Source organism: Schistocerca piceifrons, chromosome 3 (genome assembly GCF_021461385.2).
Source record: "Schistocerca piceifrons isolate TAMUIC-IGC-003096 chromosome 3, iqSchPice1.1, whole genome shotgun sequence".
Lineage (NCBI taxonomy): Eukaryota > Metazoa > Arthropoda > Insecta > Orthoptera > Acrididae > Schistocerca > Schistocerca piceifrons.
In genome coordinates this window covers 244733131-244747282 of record NC_060140.1, presented here as the reverse complement: position 1 = coordinate 244747282, position 14152 = coordinate 244733131, and positions in this window count along the sequence as shown.

Sequence of the window (14152 nt, the reverse complement as noted above, 5' to 3'; positions counted from 1 at the left end):
TATCCTCAACACAATGTAACCCATGAACTCCTCAACATCCTGCAAGGGTTCTATAATCCCATCGTCGTGAAACCTACTCCCTATTACATAATACGGTAATGTAGACACTCCTTTTCCTAATTACCAAAGCGATGCTAGTCACATTGCCTTCTTTTACCTGATAACCAAAGCGAAATTTATCATGTTGATTCTATCTCTCCAATATTTTTATGGTATCTGATATCAATAACATATTTTGTTGGAATGTGTCAGATTCAAAAGGTACCCAACCTGGTTAGCCAAATAGTAAAAAATTTGGATACTGGTAAATTAAATAGGGTTCGTCTTACTCGGGTTACGGATGGTGTACCTTCTTTCTAATGACTGTGAGATCAGCAGAGCTCAGAAAAAGGGAGTGGAGGGAGCCCAAGCCGATTATCTCCCTTCCCTTCCCACGCTGAGGTCAATCTTTTAGAGGTAGAAGACTTACTGAAACGGTGCTTCGATGTCATATTGACAGTGTGATGTGATCTCTACGCCTGTGTAGCTACACAACCGACTCCTCTGCGTCCTATTAGGGAACATGGCCGCTCTCTACCACCCTGGCTTAACAGCGATGTGCTTGATGCCGCTCTCAGTCATTTACTCCTGCATGATGGCCATTCAAGAACAAGTCCTGGCTGTCATGTAACTATGGACGCTATGAGCAGTTGTCAAAACTGAATCTTGTGCGAGTGTGTGAGTCGCCATTCTATCAGTTTTCATGCCCGAGAAGCACGTTCCTCGGATTTGGTGGAAGGCGGCTATGGAACTTGGTCTGCTTCTTGATGTTTGCAGACTTCATTGAAAAACTGGGATTACATAGCCTCAGTCATCTAAACTTGTTGGACGTATTTTGTAAGCATCGTAGGGTGTAAACTCTACGAACAGTTATTTTCCGTAGGGTCTTTACGCTATGTGTTTTAGATTTGGGTCAATTCCGCTTTTGTCTAATGAATTTACCGGTTCCAGCTTGGACAACTGGCATTGCTAGGAGCTTTCTGTTAGTTTATACCAAAGTTATTCATGTTTGCTGGGTCTGAGCACAGTTGATGATTTGTGAATACTATTTGTGCTGGTTTTGTGTAATTTATTTTGTACTCAGGATTAATGTAAGTTCAGTTTCATTACTTGGTGTTATTTTTGAACCAATTGTTTACATTTTATTCAGACATTCTTTTATAGAACTAGCCAAAGAGATTTGCATTCTACCTAAATCCCACGGTCTTTTTATAAGGCAGCCGTTAGCCACTTATGGGAATTGAAACAGTATTTCTGTTTTACGTAAAGCTTATATTTACAATTTGTTATAGTTGTCCATTGGTTTTTTTCGATCTTCTCTGTTTACGGGTGTTAACTGATGCTTTCGCTAATGTTTAGTCATTTCATGAGAAGATCCCGGCGCAACGAAAAACGCCTTTGTTTTAATGATTGCCACTCCATTTCGCGTATCCTGTCTGTGGCACTATCTCCCCTGCTTCGCAATAATACAAAACGAGCCGCCATTCTTTGTACTTTTTCGATGTCATCCGTCAGTCCTACCTGATGCGGATCCCACAACGCACAGCAATACTCCAGAATAGGGTGGACAAGCGTGGTGTAAGCAGACTCTTTAGTAGACCTGTTGCACCTTCTAAGTGTTCTGCCAATGAATCGCAGTCTTTGTTTTGCTCTACCCACTACATTATCTACGTGATCGTTCCAATTTAGGTTATTTGTAATTGTAATCCGTAAGTATTTAGTTGACTTTACAGCCTTCAGATTTGTGTGACTTATCGCGTAACGAAAATTTAGCTGATTTCTTTTAGTACTCATGTGAATTACTTCACACTTTCCTTTATTCAGGGTCAATTGCCACTTTTCGCACCGTACAGATATCTTACCTAAATCATTTTCAAGTCTTTTTGGTCATCTGATGAGTTTACAAGACGGTAAATGACAGCATCATCTGCAAACAATCTAAGACGGCCACTGTGATTGTCTCCTATGTCGTTAGTATAGATCAGGAACAATAGAGGGCCTGTAACACTTCCTTGGGTAACGCCGGATATTATTTCTGTTTTACTCGATGACTTTCCGTCTATTACTACGAACTGTGACCTTTCCGACAGGAAATGACGAATCCACGCACACTGAGGCGATATTCCATAGGCACGCAGTTTGGCTAGAAGACGCTTCTGATGAACGATGTCGAAAGCCTTCTCTATCGTATGGTTCAGGAAATGATCTGAATAGAAAATGTAACACAGGGAATGTCAGTCACTTTGCTACGAACGACACTTGTCGAAGGCTTCGGAAAATAGCGAGAATGGAGCTGCAGGGCCATTTGTATAATAAGGAAAGACTAGGAAGCTGGCTGGGGCGACAAATTTTAGGGGTGGAAAAGGATGGAAAAAATTAGTTCCGATTCAAACAGCGAAAAAGTTGAGCAAATGAGGAGAAAAATGAAAAAGAGGAAAAACTGAAAACCGAATTGTTTTCAACTGTTGCTTAGTCTTTATTCACTTTCACGTAACACACTGCCTCTACCTACCTCAAAACTAAAGCAGCCACTACTGAGCACGAAACGGAAACAAGCATGACCTTGATTTACTCTGTCGAGTGCTGGAGAGGTGCACGTGTACTGTCTTGCTGAAGATTAGCAAAGAATTTATGAACTGTAACATGATTGTCCAGTAATCTGAGTGATAGTTTTCATATAAAATAAGTATAAAACAAGAATAAAGTACTATCATTCAGAGGACTCCTGTTACTCATAGGGGATAGAACATAAAAACAAAGCTACGTTTTGATTTTGTACTGAAATTTCGTTGTGATTCTACGCAAGACAAAAATCTAAAGCCAATAATTTACTGTATAGAAGAAGGAACATTCCAAGTCCAGTGAGTCTGAGTGAAGAAAAAATTTAATGAAAAAAATTAACTTAACAATTTTTTTACTTAGGGTTCAACGACTACCGTGAGCAACTCAATGGGCTGTAAGCAGTCGCCCGTCCTGGCATAATTCAGGGCCACTGACTCCAGGTAAGGGAAAGAGCCAGTGCATTTAGATGAACACATCTGAGACTGAGCGGGATTCGAACCCAGACTCATATCGGCTGAATGATGAGAGGCCAGTCGCTAGGACACTGCACCACGCTGGCGGATAATAAAAGTTCTAGAACTCTCAATAGAAATTGCAAATAAGGCATCATTTACTTATTTAATCCCAAGAAATTGGATGCTGAAAAAGATGAGATTTATTCCGCATTCTAAAAATATTTCAATTAAAACAGAAATGAAATAACACCATAATTATCAAGATGATCTAGTTTGAAGCTTCGGCATGTCTACCATCAGACTAGCATAACTTCTAAATTCAAGGAAAAATTAATTCGGACCAGAAAATATTTTCTTGCAACTACATAAAATAAGTAACTGATCCCAAATTTTATTCCACTGGTATAGTCATCTGTTTAGTTTAATATATTTAGCACGTTCTTTCTATTTCAATTACTTTAGAAAAATTCAAAAATTGAGGACAAATAACGTAAGAAACTGAGCACAATTGTTGTCCTCCGTCAGTTTTAAGGTAATTGAAAATAAGGCATGAAATTGAGGACTGTCCCCAGAAAATGAGGATGTCTCTGGTCACCTTAGTTTAATGAGTAAAGGTTTAATAGGAGATTTTTTACTGTGCCGTTGGATGTTGGTGATGGTGGTGCTGGTGGTGAGGTGGACGAGATAGATATCGGGGTGACCGAAGGTAGTAAAAACGAGGGGTCGTCATTTTTCAGTTTTCTCCTAGAGCGGCAAAACACCTAGCAATGGTCCTAAATGAAGCGAGAAATGTGAGGCGGCTGTATTTATCAGGAATCTCTTGTCTGTTGCCGGGCCGCTTCGTCGGCACCCACTATGGGAGCGATCTGCTGCCGTGGCATGAAGCCCGAGTGTCCCTTACCTTTCCTCTGTGTCAATAGCGGGGTTTGGTGGGAAATCGGAATCACTGTCAGATACTAAACGAATCACAACCCTCATGTCATAGCTGTACTACTAGATGTACTGGCAGAAGTGACGTTCACATGCATAGTTAACTCGGTAGGAGTATAGCATGCGAAAGGCAGGGCTCTGGATTCGAACCTTGTCCGACACACAGTTTTAATCTCTCAGGGAGTTTCAAAACAGTGCACATTCTGGTGCAGAGTAAAAGAGCGATTCTGGAACTAACATTTTTCCTCTGGATGACCAAAACATGTTTCTAGCTGACACGAAACATTCGAATGACGGTCCCTCGGCAGCTGATAATTCCGTACTGGAATTTCCTTGTCCACTTTTTGTCTAATGTTAATGGCCGTACGGGAAACGAGAAAGGAACTAGATGAAGGCCAATGACACGAAGGCCAGCAATTGCCCTAGTCGTTTATTGCTTTCGCTACGAACCTGAAGGCTGTGTGGTTCCTGTCGTTCTCCGAGCGGCGGACACCTTGTGTTTTCTCTAATTAACGACAGCTAATATCCGGAAAACGACAGACGGGAGGCGATCACCGCCGCAAATGCAGCGGCAGTCACTAGCTCTGGTGGAAAAGGGGGAGGGGGGGTAGGGGGCAGTGGGTGAGAGCCTGCCAGCGACTGTTGGTTGTAATTACAAACACTCTGCGTCCTTCCCACCCACGGTGCGGCTCGCTGCCACGGACAGGATAACACCCTACTCACAGTTATGACATCCCTGTTAACATTAATACACTTCAGCGACTAGAATTCCGTACGTCCACAGTGAGGAGATTCTAAAGGGTGTAGTACACGTCACAAAAGAAGAATACGTAACACATATTAATAAAATATCCTATGTGAAATGGTCCTCGTGGATATGGAATAAGTCAAAAATACCTTAAACATATTTTCACATATAAAGTAATAACAAACTTGCCATAAAACATGCAATTTTACAATACGCTGAGACGAATATGATAATTTTCAGACTATTGTATCTAAACAGAAAATCAATTTACGACACTTAATGGCACTGTTCTGTTGAAGATGTGGGTAAGTCATATCTTACTCAACATTCACGTAATTTGATATTTCAATAATACATGCGTGAATTGGCTCCACTAAGAAAGAAATTCGTTAATTGAGTGTAAGGGCTTAATTGCCGATAATTCTCTTAAAATGATTTATATTACTAGTTCAACTTTTTGAGCTGCTCGCAAAATATTGAAAATGTTTGTTCCCGAACAGTGAACACATTGGCTTTATATATTTATTAACGTTATTCTTATTTTTAATATAGATTCCATCAGCTGAGGTGTAGGTTTTTTTAAAAGGATATATACTATTTACACTATTTGAAACTTAACTTCATTAAACAGTAATTATGTCCTCTGAGTATTTTGCAGATCTGAATAAAATCTTCTTGGTATTCAAGTTGTGTCAATTGAAATAAAACACTTGAGCTCTTGAAAGCTAACTCCACCATCGTCAAAAGCAAATACCACTGACTACCAGCCTGGATTTTTCCCTTTAGTGTTTTTTCACCCCCCTCCCCTCCTCCCTGTCCCATATGGGTGGACGTGGGGAGGGGGGGTTCTTAGTAGTACAGTTCTCCACTCTTCAGCCAGGCGAATTAAACATTTACAATGAGAAATAAAAACAAAATTTATGGTTGTTTTCAGTTTCAAATTAAAAATCAAAGATGGATAGTGACAACAAACAGAAATATATATATATTTAAAAAAGAAATCACAGGAAGGTGAAATTCTTTTGATAAAAACACCAAAGCACTGCTCTTTCACTTAAAATCTGAAGGACCTGCGCTAGGGTGAAGAGCATTGCCAGAAGAGAGAGTATATTCCATAGAGTTGAGGGGTATGGGTATAAAGATAGGAGATTTGTTAGATAAACTATGGAGATGAGAGACAGGAGCTGAGGTGGGTAGTGAGAAATACAGTCAGTTTTAAAGACACAGCATGTGGAGTAGTGTGTTGCGTGGGTAGGCCAGTGGTTGCAGGAGAAAAGGGATGGGGATGGATGGGGAGAAAAGGGAGGGAGAAGGTCTGATATGGAGTGGGATAGGTGGGGAAAATTTAAATTTTGTAGGAAGGTTAAATGTCGGGGCAGAGCTCATTGTCTGGGAGAGGGAGACGATTGAAGTTGCCTTAGGATAGGATATGGAATGCGTGTAGGTGTAAGCACAGAGAGATTGTTTGTGAAGGCGAGGCAGTACACAAGGATTGGTGATAAGAGGGGTTACGATAAGGTTATTGGAATCTAGTGTGCTGACAGTGAAGGGAATGTCAAGGTGTTCAACGTGGATGAGGATGGATGGGAATTTGATGAGATGGTAGAGGATCAACATGTAGGAAGGTAAACGGATGTGGAAAGCATGATGGAGTGCATGGTGTCCGAGGATTTGGAGAAACGTATAGAACTTTAGTGGGATGGAGACACACGCAACATTTTCATAGCAGAGATGGGTCAGATCAGGGTTTTGTATGTGTAGAGAATAGTGGAGGGTTGTAATCCATAATTTTGGCCTGTTAGTAGTTTTAGTCTATTGTGGGCTTTCTGTTGGATAGTTTCCACATTAGTTGCCAGTCGAGAGTCAGTACAAACATAATTTAGTGTATTAGTTAGCTGGATAGGATAGCTGTAAATAGCAAGGTAGAAGTCTTGGAGATGGAAGATAAGGGTTGTTCATCCATCATTCGCTGTACATTTGAACTGCCGACGATTAATATTCTCCTACGATTTTGCCTTTTACCTTTGCCTCCTGCTTAAACCGGACAAATAAGTTTCCCCAAAACAGGTGGAATGAGCCCCACAGGCTCAACTTCAATTTCAATGAACGACAGCGCCTTAATCATCTTGCTTCGGGGGATTGGTACAACACCCTGAGTCCTCCCTGGTCCCCGTCCACCCTGTACAGGATGCCTAGATCTACTATTGACACGACACTCTCAGTCAAGTGGATGAGTAATGACAGATCCTGTTCTTTCTGCAGCGGAGACAGAATGCACAGGAGAGGATAGCATTAGACGTTGAAACGTCCCCTTTTGAACAATTCCACATGACTGTGCTTAAACTGACACACAATATTTTTTTTTAGCGCAACGCAATCTGACTTTAAGAAATCCCTACAAAAGAATGGCCCTGACTAACATTAACCTATGCGTTTCACAAATCGCTTACCTCACAAAAATCTTGGTTACTCGAACTACTGCAATACAACGAGCGCCACTACTGCCAGCTAAATAAAAGATTCAAACTATGGAAGGCACTAGCTACTGATAGGGATAGTTAGCAAATGAAAGATATTAATAGAGAACAAACAATGTATTTACCTTAATAGTCATAATATATATAGCAGTTCATGACAAATTACAAAACTCCGCCATCTCTCTCCCCACATCCACCACTGCTGGCGGCTCACCTCCAACTGCGCAACGCTACGCGCTGTTCACAGCCAGCTGCCTAACACTACAATGGCGAGTATTACAACAATGCAAAGCAGCCACAGACTGCGCACAGCACAGCCAGTGATTTTCATACAGAGCGCTACGTGCCGTTACCAACATAAAAACCTAAACAGCCTACTTACAAGGTACCTCCCGTACAGGTATCACAGGTACACAACTCTCGGAAGCTTTTCCCATAGAGTAAATATCGCTGGAGTGAGCATTGCGTTCTGTGCATGTTGTGCGTGTGTGCTTTCTGTAGCGTTCGAAGTTTATAATATCAAGAGTTTTTGTTGTGTTTCACCGTTTGTTGATAGTGTAATAGCGAGGGTGAATTACTGTTGTTGCTACGGATGCAAAGAAAAATATGTGAAAGGAGGGATAGTAACTTTTCATGGGTACATGACATGCAGCTCTAACTACAGTTATCATATTAGTAAGAGACACTGTATATGTTTAAAAATTTCGATACGCCTTATAATTAAGGCTTGATTCTGTAGACCTATTTTTCTACGATTTTATGACTTTAAAACAGATGTTACGGCTCGTACAAAAGCTTACAAACAATCGCTTCCCCTCTTAAATTTGCTAGTGGAACAGGAAAGGGAATAGTTAGTTGTTTCAGTAAATACTATCCTCCATGCATTTATCAGTGACTTGTCGATTATGTACATAGATTACTAAGTCTACCATTTATTTAATAAACTGGGAGCAAGTACTTAAAATGCGTTAAATAAATACCTCAAAGTGCCACCAGTAAGAAAAATTGTGCTTTAGGTCGCAAAAACGAGAAAATAAATACGCAGAAATACAAGAAAAAAAGGACGAATTATCAGTGATATAATCGCTAATGTGTGGCAAATTCGGACACTTGCAAAAGTACTAGCGTACTGTCAAGTCGTTTTGCAGGACTATCACTGCAAAAATATTCGTCAGGCTCTGTAATACTATAAAGTGCCGTATCATACCGAAAACTACCAAAAATCGAGTGCACCTGAACTGTGACACCTATTGCAAAGAAGCAGAATGTAATATCACTTGCTCTTAAAAGTTAAAAGTTAAAAGTTACGTAGCTGGTTTATTCCCGGTATCAAATAGATACTGTTAAAATCTCTGCGCAACATATATAAATAATCCACGACACGTACGAAAATAATCCGTCTGTACTAGGGGTGTAGTGACATTCTAAATATACAGGGCGCTATACGTACAAACACACGACGTCCCGAGATCATGTGACCAGGCCGGCAATGTATGTTGACAACACAAAATCTGTTCTGCGCATGTGAATGCTCACTCCAGCCGGCCAGTGTGGCCGTGCGGTTAAAGGCGCTTCAGTCTGGAACCGCGTGACCGCTACGGTCGCAGGTTCGAATCATGCCTCGGGCATGGATGTGTGTGATGTCCTTAGGTTAGTTAGGTTTAATTAGTTCTAAGTTCTAGGCGACTGATGACCTCAGCAGTTAAGTCGCATAGTGCTCAGAACCATTTGAACCAATGCTCACTCCAGAGATATTTACTCTATGGCTTTTCCAATGCACCAACTTGCAGCAGCTGCCAACTGTTTGACAGTAGACAGGGTGATTTCCAGTTGCTTATGAAAGTCAACCAACTCAACCTATGTCCAAGAACTGAATTCACGTGCGGATGAATTTTGGCTGGTGCAATGTATTACAAGGTAGTGAACAATTATTTTTAAATAATCCCATTGATTATCTTTTAATCTGTTGAGCTTAAAAGCTGCTAATTCCTTACAATAATTAAAGCAAACACACAAAACGACGTTTCTACTAATGCAACACAAAAGCCTGTGATAAAAACCATTTGTATCCTAAAACTTCTTGATGTTAAACAATATGTTAGAAAATCTGTTACAGTAACTAAATTACAAACCCTGATTTACTTCAAATTGCTCATAGATCATGCAAAGGACAATGGTAACTTCCAAAAATTCTCAAAAACGCACATTTATTTGCTTTGGCATACAAACAAATTCAGGGATGAAGTATTCTTTGGCGGAGCTGTGAACCACAAACGCTGATTTGCTACGAAATAAATTAAGAATCCAAACCACTCGTACCGGTAACTTACGAAAATATAGTTTCGTAAGCGTCGGAAATTCTCGAAATAACCCATTTCTCACGTAATTGAACACTGAAATTAGGGAACGATTGTTTTGAACGAGGATAGGCCTACGGTTCTCAAAAATTTTAAAAGAACACAATTAAGTTTAAGTCTACAACTGACGATAACGGTACGAGTTTATTGCGGCACTCGCGAATGTTCGAAATTTCGCAGTATATCACAAAACCCAATGGTAAAAATGTAAATATCGTGCGACTTGGGCCTCCCGTCGGGTAGACCGTTCGCCTGGTGCAAGTCTTTCGATTTGACGCCACTTCGGCGACTTGCGCGTCGATGGAGATGAAATGATGATGATTAGGACAACACAACACCCAGTCCCGGAGCGGGGGAAACCTCCGACCCAGCCGGGAATCGAATCCGGGCCCTTAGGATTGACAGTCTGTCGCGCTGGCCACTTTATTTTTTTTTTTTTGCATGTGTTTTTGTAATATTCACTAATATCATGAAATTATGTGAACACATCGGCGAAAGAGAAAAGAAATATAAATTCTGGTTAAAGAAAAAGAAAGGAAAAAGAAAAAGCAAAAAGAAATAAAATCCGCGCAATCTGCGACGCGCTCTCCCATCCGCGGAGGTCAGAAGTAGAATAGATCGTAGGCGGTTGAAACTCAGACATCGCCGGGGGAGGAGGTGTAGGTGCCCTCTGAGCCAGGCACCCCCCAGCTCAGCGGAGGTCTAACAAAGACCGCTCGAAGATAGCAAATAATGTTCGGTAACGTGGCGTGTTTTCGAGAGCTGCATGGGCTGTTCGTAAATAGGTCCAGAAGTCGAGGGGGGATTTAGGTCCCTCATGAAAGAGATAAGCGACCTCACACCCTTTGACCCACGTAATAGCATTACATTTGGCGGCGGGAAAATGTCTGTCCTCCGGATATAGAAACATTCGAGGTTCGATTGTGTCTGGTGGCACCCGGAGGTAGCAAGCAATGATTTGCTGCACGAAGCGCCATACATCTTGCGCTGAGGCGCATGTCAGACGGTGTTCATCAGTGTCCAGTTGCTGGCAAAGGAGACAAAGAGGGGAGTCTGATAAGCCAATGTTGTGCAGGCACTGCTTCGTGGCAAATTTCCTGTTGACTATGTGATACCACAGTGTCCGGGCGTCCGTAGGGAGGAAGGGCTGGTGGACGGTAGTCCACACTATGGGCCACTGGATGGAGGGATGTTTGGTCTCCACCACATTCCGGGGAACACAGCGCAGCAACAGGCTGTAAAACTCCTTAATCCTAGGTGGGCGTGTATCTGGGAGACTGGTATGTATGTAACTGTAGTCGACGAAAAAGGTCGAAATATGGGACAAATAAGGCACGATATGGCCTACAGACACCGGTGGTGAGGTGGAAGCAGGTAGGAGGACCTCAAGCAAGCTGCGTGTTAGAGATGTACCCTGGCCCATCCACTGTTTCTCATGGTACTCATGTACAAGGCCGCAGCTCGCATACGGACACTGACGAGCCCGACGCCACCATACCGTGACGGCAGGGTAAGTGTCTCATAACGGACTTTAAATATTGAACCAGCCGTGAGATAATAGCCAAAAGCCGCCTGAAGGTTGCGCCCAATTGCAGTGGGCAGAGGGAGAACTTGCGTGATGTGAACCAATTTTGATGCCACATAAAGATTAAGAAACTCAACCCGTTGAAGGGTGTCCTGGCGGCGCAAGAGGTTCTGGCGGACGTCTTTGCGGATGACGTGTAACAGGCGACGGAAATTCGTTGCCGCTGTGCGTGTGACCATGGGGGTAAAGGTAATGCCCAGGTACCGGAAAGTCCGCACAAGCTGCAGGGGTGTGCCACTTCACCCTCCTGGAGGCCTCGTCCAATGTGCATTGCAGAACATTTGGCGACATTCATGGCGCTGCCAGCGGCAGCCCCATAACGGGTAATCAATTCGAGTACTTCTCAGAGCCGGAGCGAATGAGGAGGAGGAGGTCATCAGCATATGGCCGACAGCGAAAAGTGTGTTGGCGTAGGGTGAGGCCAGAGAGCTCGGTCGTCAAGCCCCCAATAAGGGGCTCAAGGGCAATAGCATACAGGAGGGTAGAGAGGGGGCACCCCTGCCGTATCGAACGGCAGATTGGTACCGGCCCTGCTAAACGTCCATTGACTTGGACACGTGAAGTGGCATTGTCGTAAAGACGCCGGATGACGTCGATAAACGGAGGGGGGATGCCCATTCGGGCTGCCACCGAAAATAGGAAACGATGACGCACTCTATCGAAGGCGACGCCAAATAGCGACGACCGCTGCACGGAGTCTGCAGGCCGCCGCCATTACAATTAAGTCGCGGCATTCCCCTGTGGCAGTCTGTATGTTAACGTGTCCTCCAGGTGTCGTTTGCTCTGGCGAGAGGATATGAGGGAGTATTGTTCGGAGCCGCATTGCCAGTAAGCGCGCGAAAATCTTATAATCGGCATTGAGTAGGGTGAGCGGTCTGTAACTCGTGACCATCGAAACACGGGCTGGTTTGTGGACTGGTATGATGATGCCCTCAGCAAAGGCGGGTGGGATTGCTTGGTCAGATGTCATCAGTTCTTGATACATAGTCGTCCACCGTGGTGCCATGAGGTCCCGAAAGGTACGGTAAAATTCAATCGGTAAGCCATCAATGCCGGGCGATCTGTTGACAGCACCCTTGGCGATTGCGTTGTTGACTTCGTCTAGCGTGACCGCCACTGTCAAAGCATCCGCCTCCGTGTGGGGGAGGGTGCGCGTGACGTAATGCAAAATGAAGTCGTCTGCTGAAGTTTCAGCGTCTTCTTCACTATAAGTACGACGGTAATGCTCGACGAAAGCGTGGACGATGTCATTCTGAGTGGTCACCTGCGTGCCATGAGGCGTGGTCAGAGTGCTGATGATCTGCCGACGACGCCGTGGTTTGTCGGACACTGTATGATGCATGGATGGAATTTCTAAATCCGCGTGATCGTGGCGTCGCGTCCGTATCACGACCCCTTGCAGTTTCCGGCGTGCCAGCGCAATTATCTTCGCCTTAGTTCTTTGCCGTTCGAACTGGTTGTCCGGGGTTGGCGGTTGAGCGTCCAGATTTCGGAGAATCGTATAACAGAAGTCAACAGTGGTGCGATGCCAGTCGGTCATGTCCTTCCCGTATCTCATCAGTGTCCTCCGGATCGACGGCTTGGCGCAGTCCAACCACCATGTCAATGTGGAATGGTAGCGGGGAAGGCGTCGTTCGCAGGCCGTCCACGTTTCAGTGACTTGTTGGCGCCATACTGATTGCGGCGGAAGGAGGACCGTACAGATGTAGGCGCAATGGTCGGAAAAGGCCAGCGGCCATCGTTCGGCGCCCCGTATCGCAGATCTAAGAGTTTGTGAGACATATATCCTGTCTAGTCGGCTTGCGGAATGACTGGTAAGGAAGGTATGGCCAGAACGGTCGCCGTGTTGAACTTCCCAGGTATCGTGAAGCAGGAGGTCTCGCACCACTATACGTAGTTCCTGGCATGTAGTATAGTGGGGCATCTGATTAGGATGCAAAACGCAGTTAAAATCATCTCCTAGTAGGCAATGGTCATAACGCCCTAAAAACAGGGGAGTGATTTCCTCGGAATAAAACTAAGCTCTTGCATGCCGTCGGTCGGTGCCTGAGGGAGCGTAGACATTAATGATGCGTGTCCCCATGGCAGTGAGTGCCATGCCCCGAGCTGATGGAAGGAAGGCGACATCGGTCACAGAAATCCCGTGGCGGACATAGATGGCCACTCCGCGGCCCATAGGATCACTCGCGGAGGAATGGGCGGTATAGCCATTGATATCCGGGAGACTAGCCAAGTGAACTTCCTGTAGAAGGGCGAAATCAATATCCGAAGCCCAGAACATCTACTGCATAAGGCGGATTTTCACCCTGGAACGGATGTTGTTGGTGTTGATGGTTGCTATCCGGTAGGCCTGGTGTCGGATTGCTGGAGGCTGGTCCACTCCGCTGTCCGCGCAAGGGTGTGGGCGTCGCAGCGGAACGTTGTCCCGCTGGCCTGCAGGGGAGTCTGGGGAGAATATGATTAGTGGTGCGGCCGTGACGGCGCAGGGTCCCGTAACGGGTCCTGCTCCTCGACCTCCTCCTCGTGCCACGCCGTGGAAGCAGACACTGGTGTATCTTCCATTTTGTCTGCAGAAGATGTTGTAATGGTGCGTGGTGTAGTGTCGCCTGTGATACGTTCATGATTTAGTTCAGCGTCAGCACGGGACGCAGGCACACCGATAGACGTCTCCGCGCTCATAACGTCTTCGTCAGCAGTGGCGGGTTCTGAGGCCTCGTGCTGGTCGACGGTTGCGTCCTCCTCGACTTGTAACGTCTCCTCTTGGCCGGAAACTGTGCGACGTCTTCGCTTGCGATGTTTCGGAGAACGTTGTTTCCTTGTGCGACCCTCCGACGACGGTAGGGAGTCGCGTCGTTCTGGCAGAAAGGCCGCTGTAGGAACGATGAGCGAGTCGATCTCCATCGTGTTTCCGAGGTCAGGGCCAGCGTCCGGTTGCGTCGGCATCGTCGGAGCGACGTCGATGGCCGGAAGAGGCGGGGTGCCGTCCGAGGCGCTCTCCG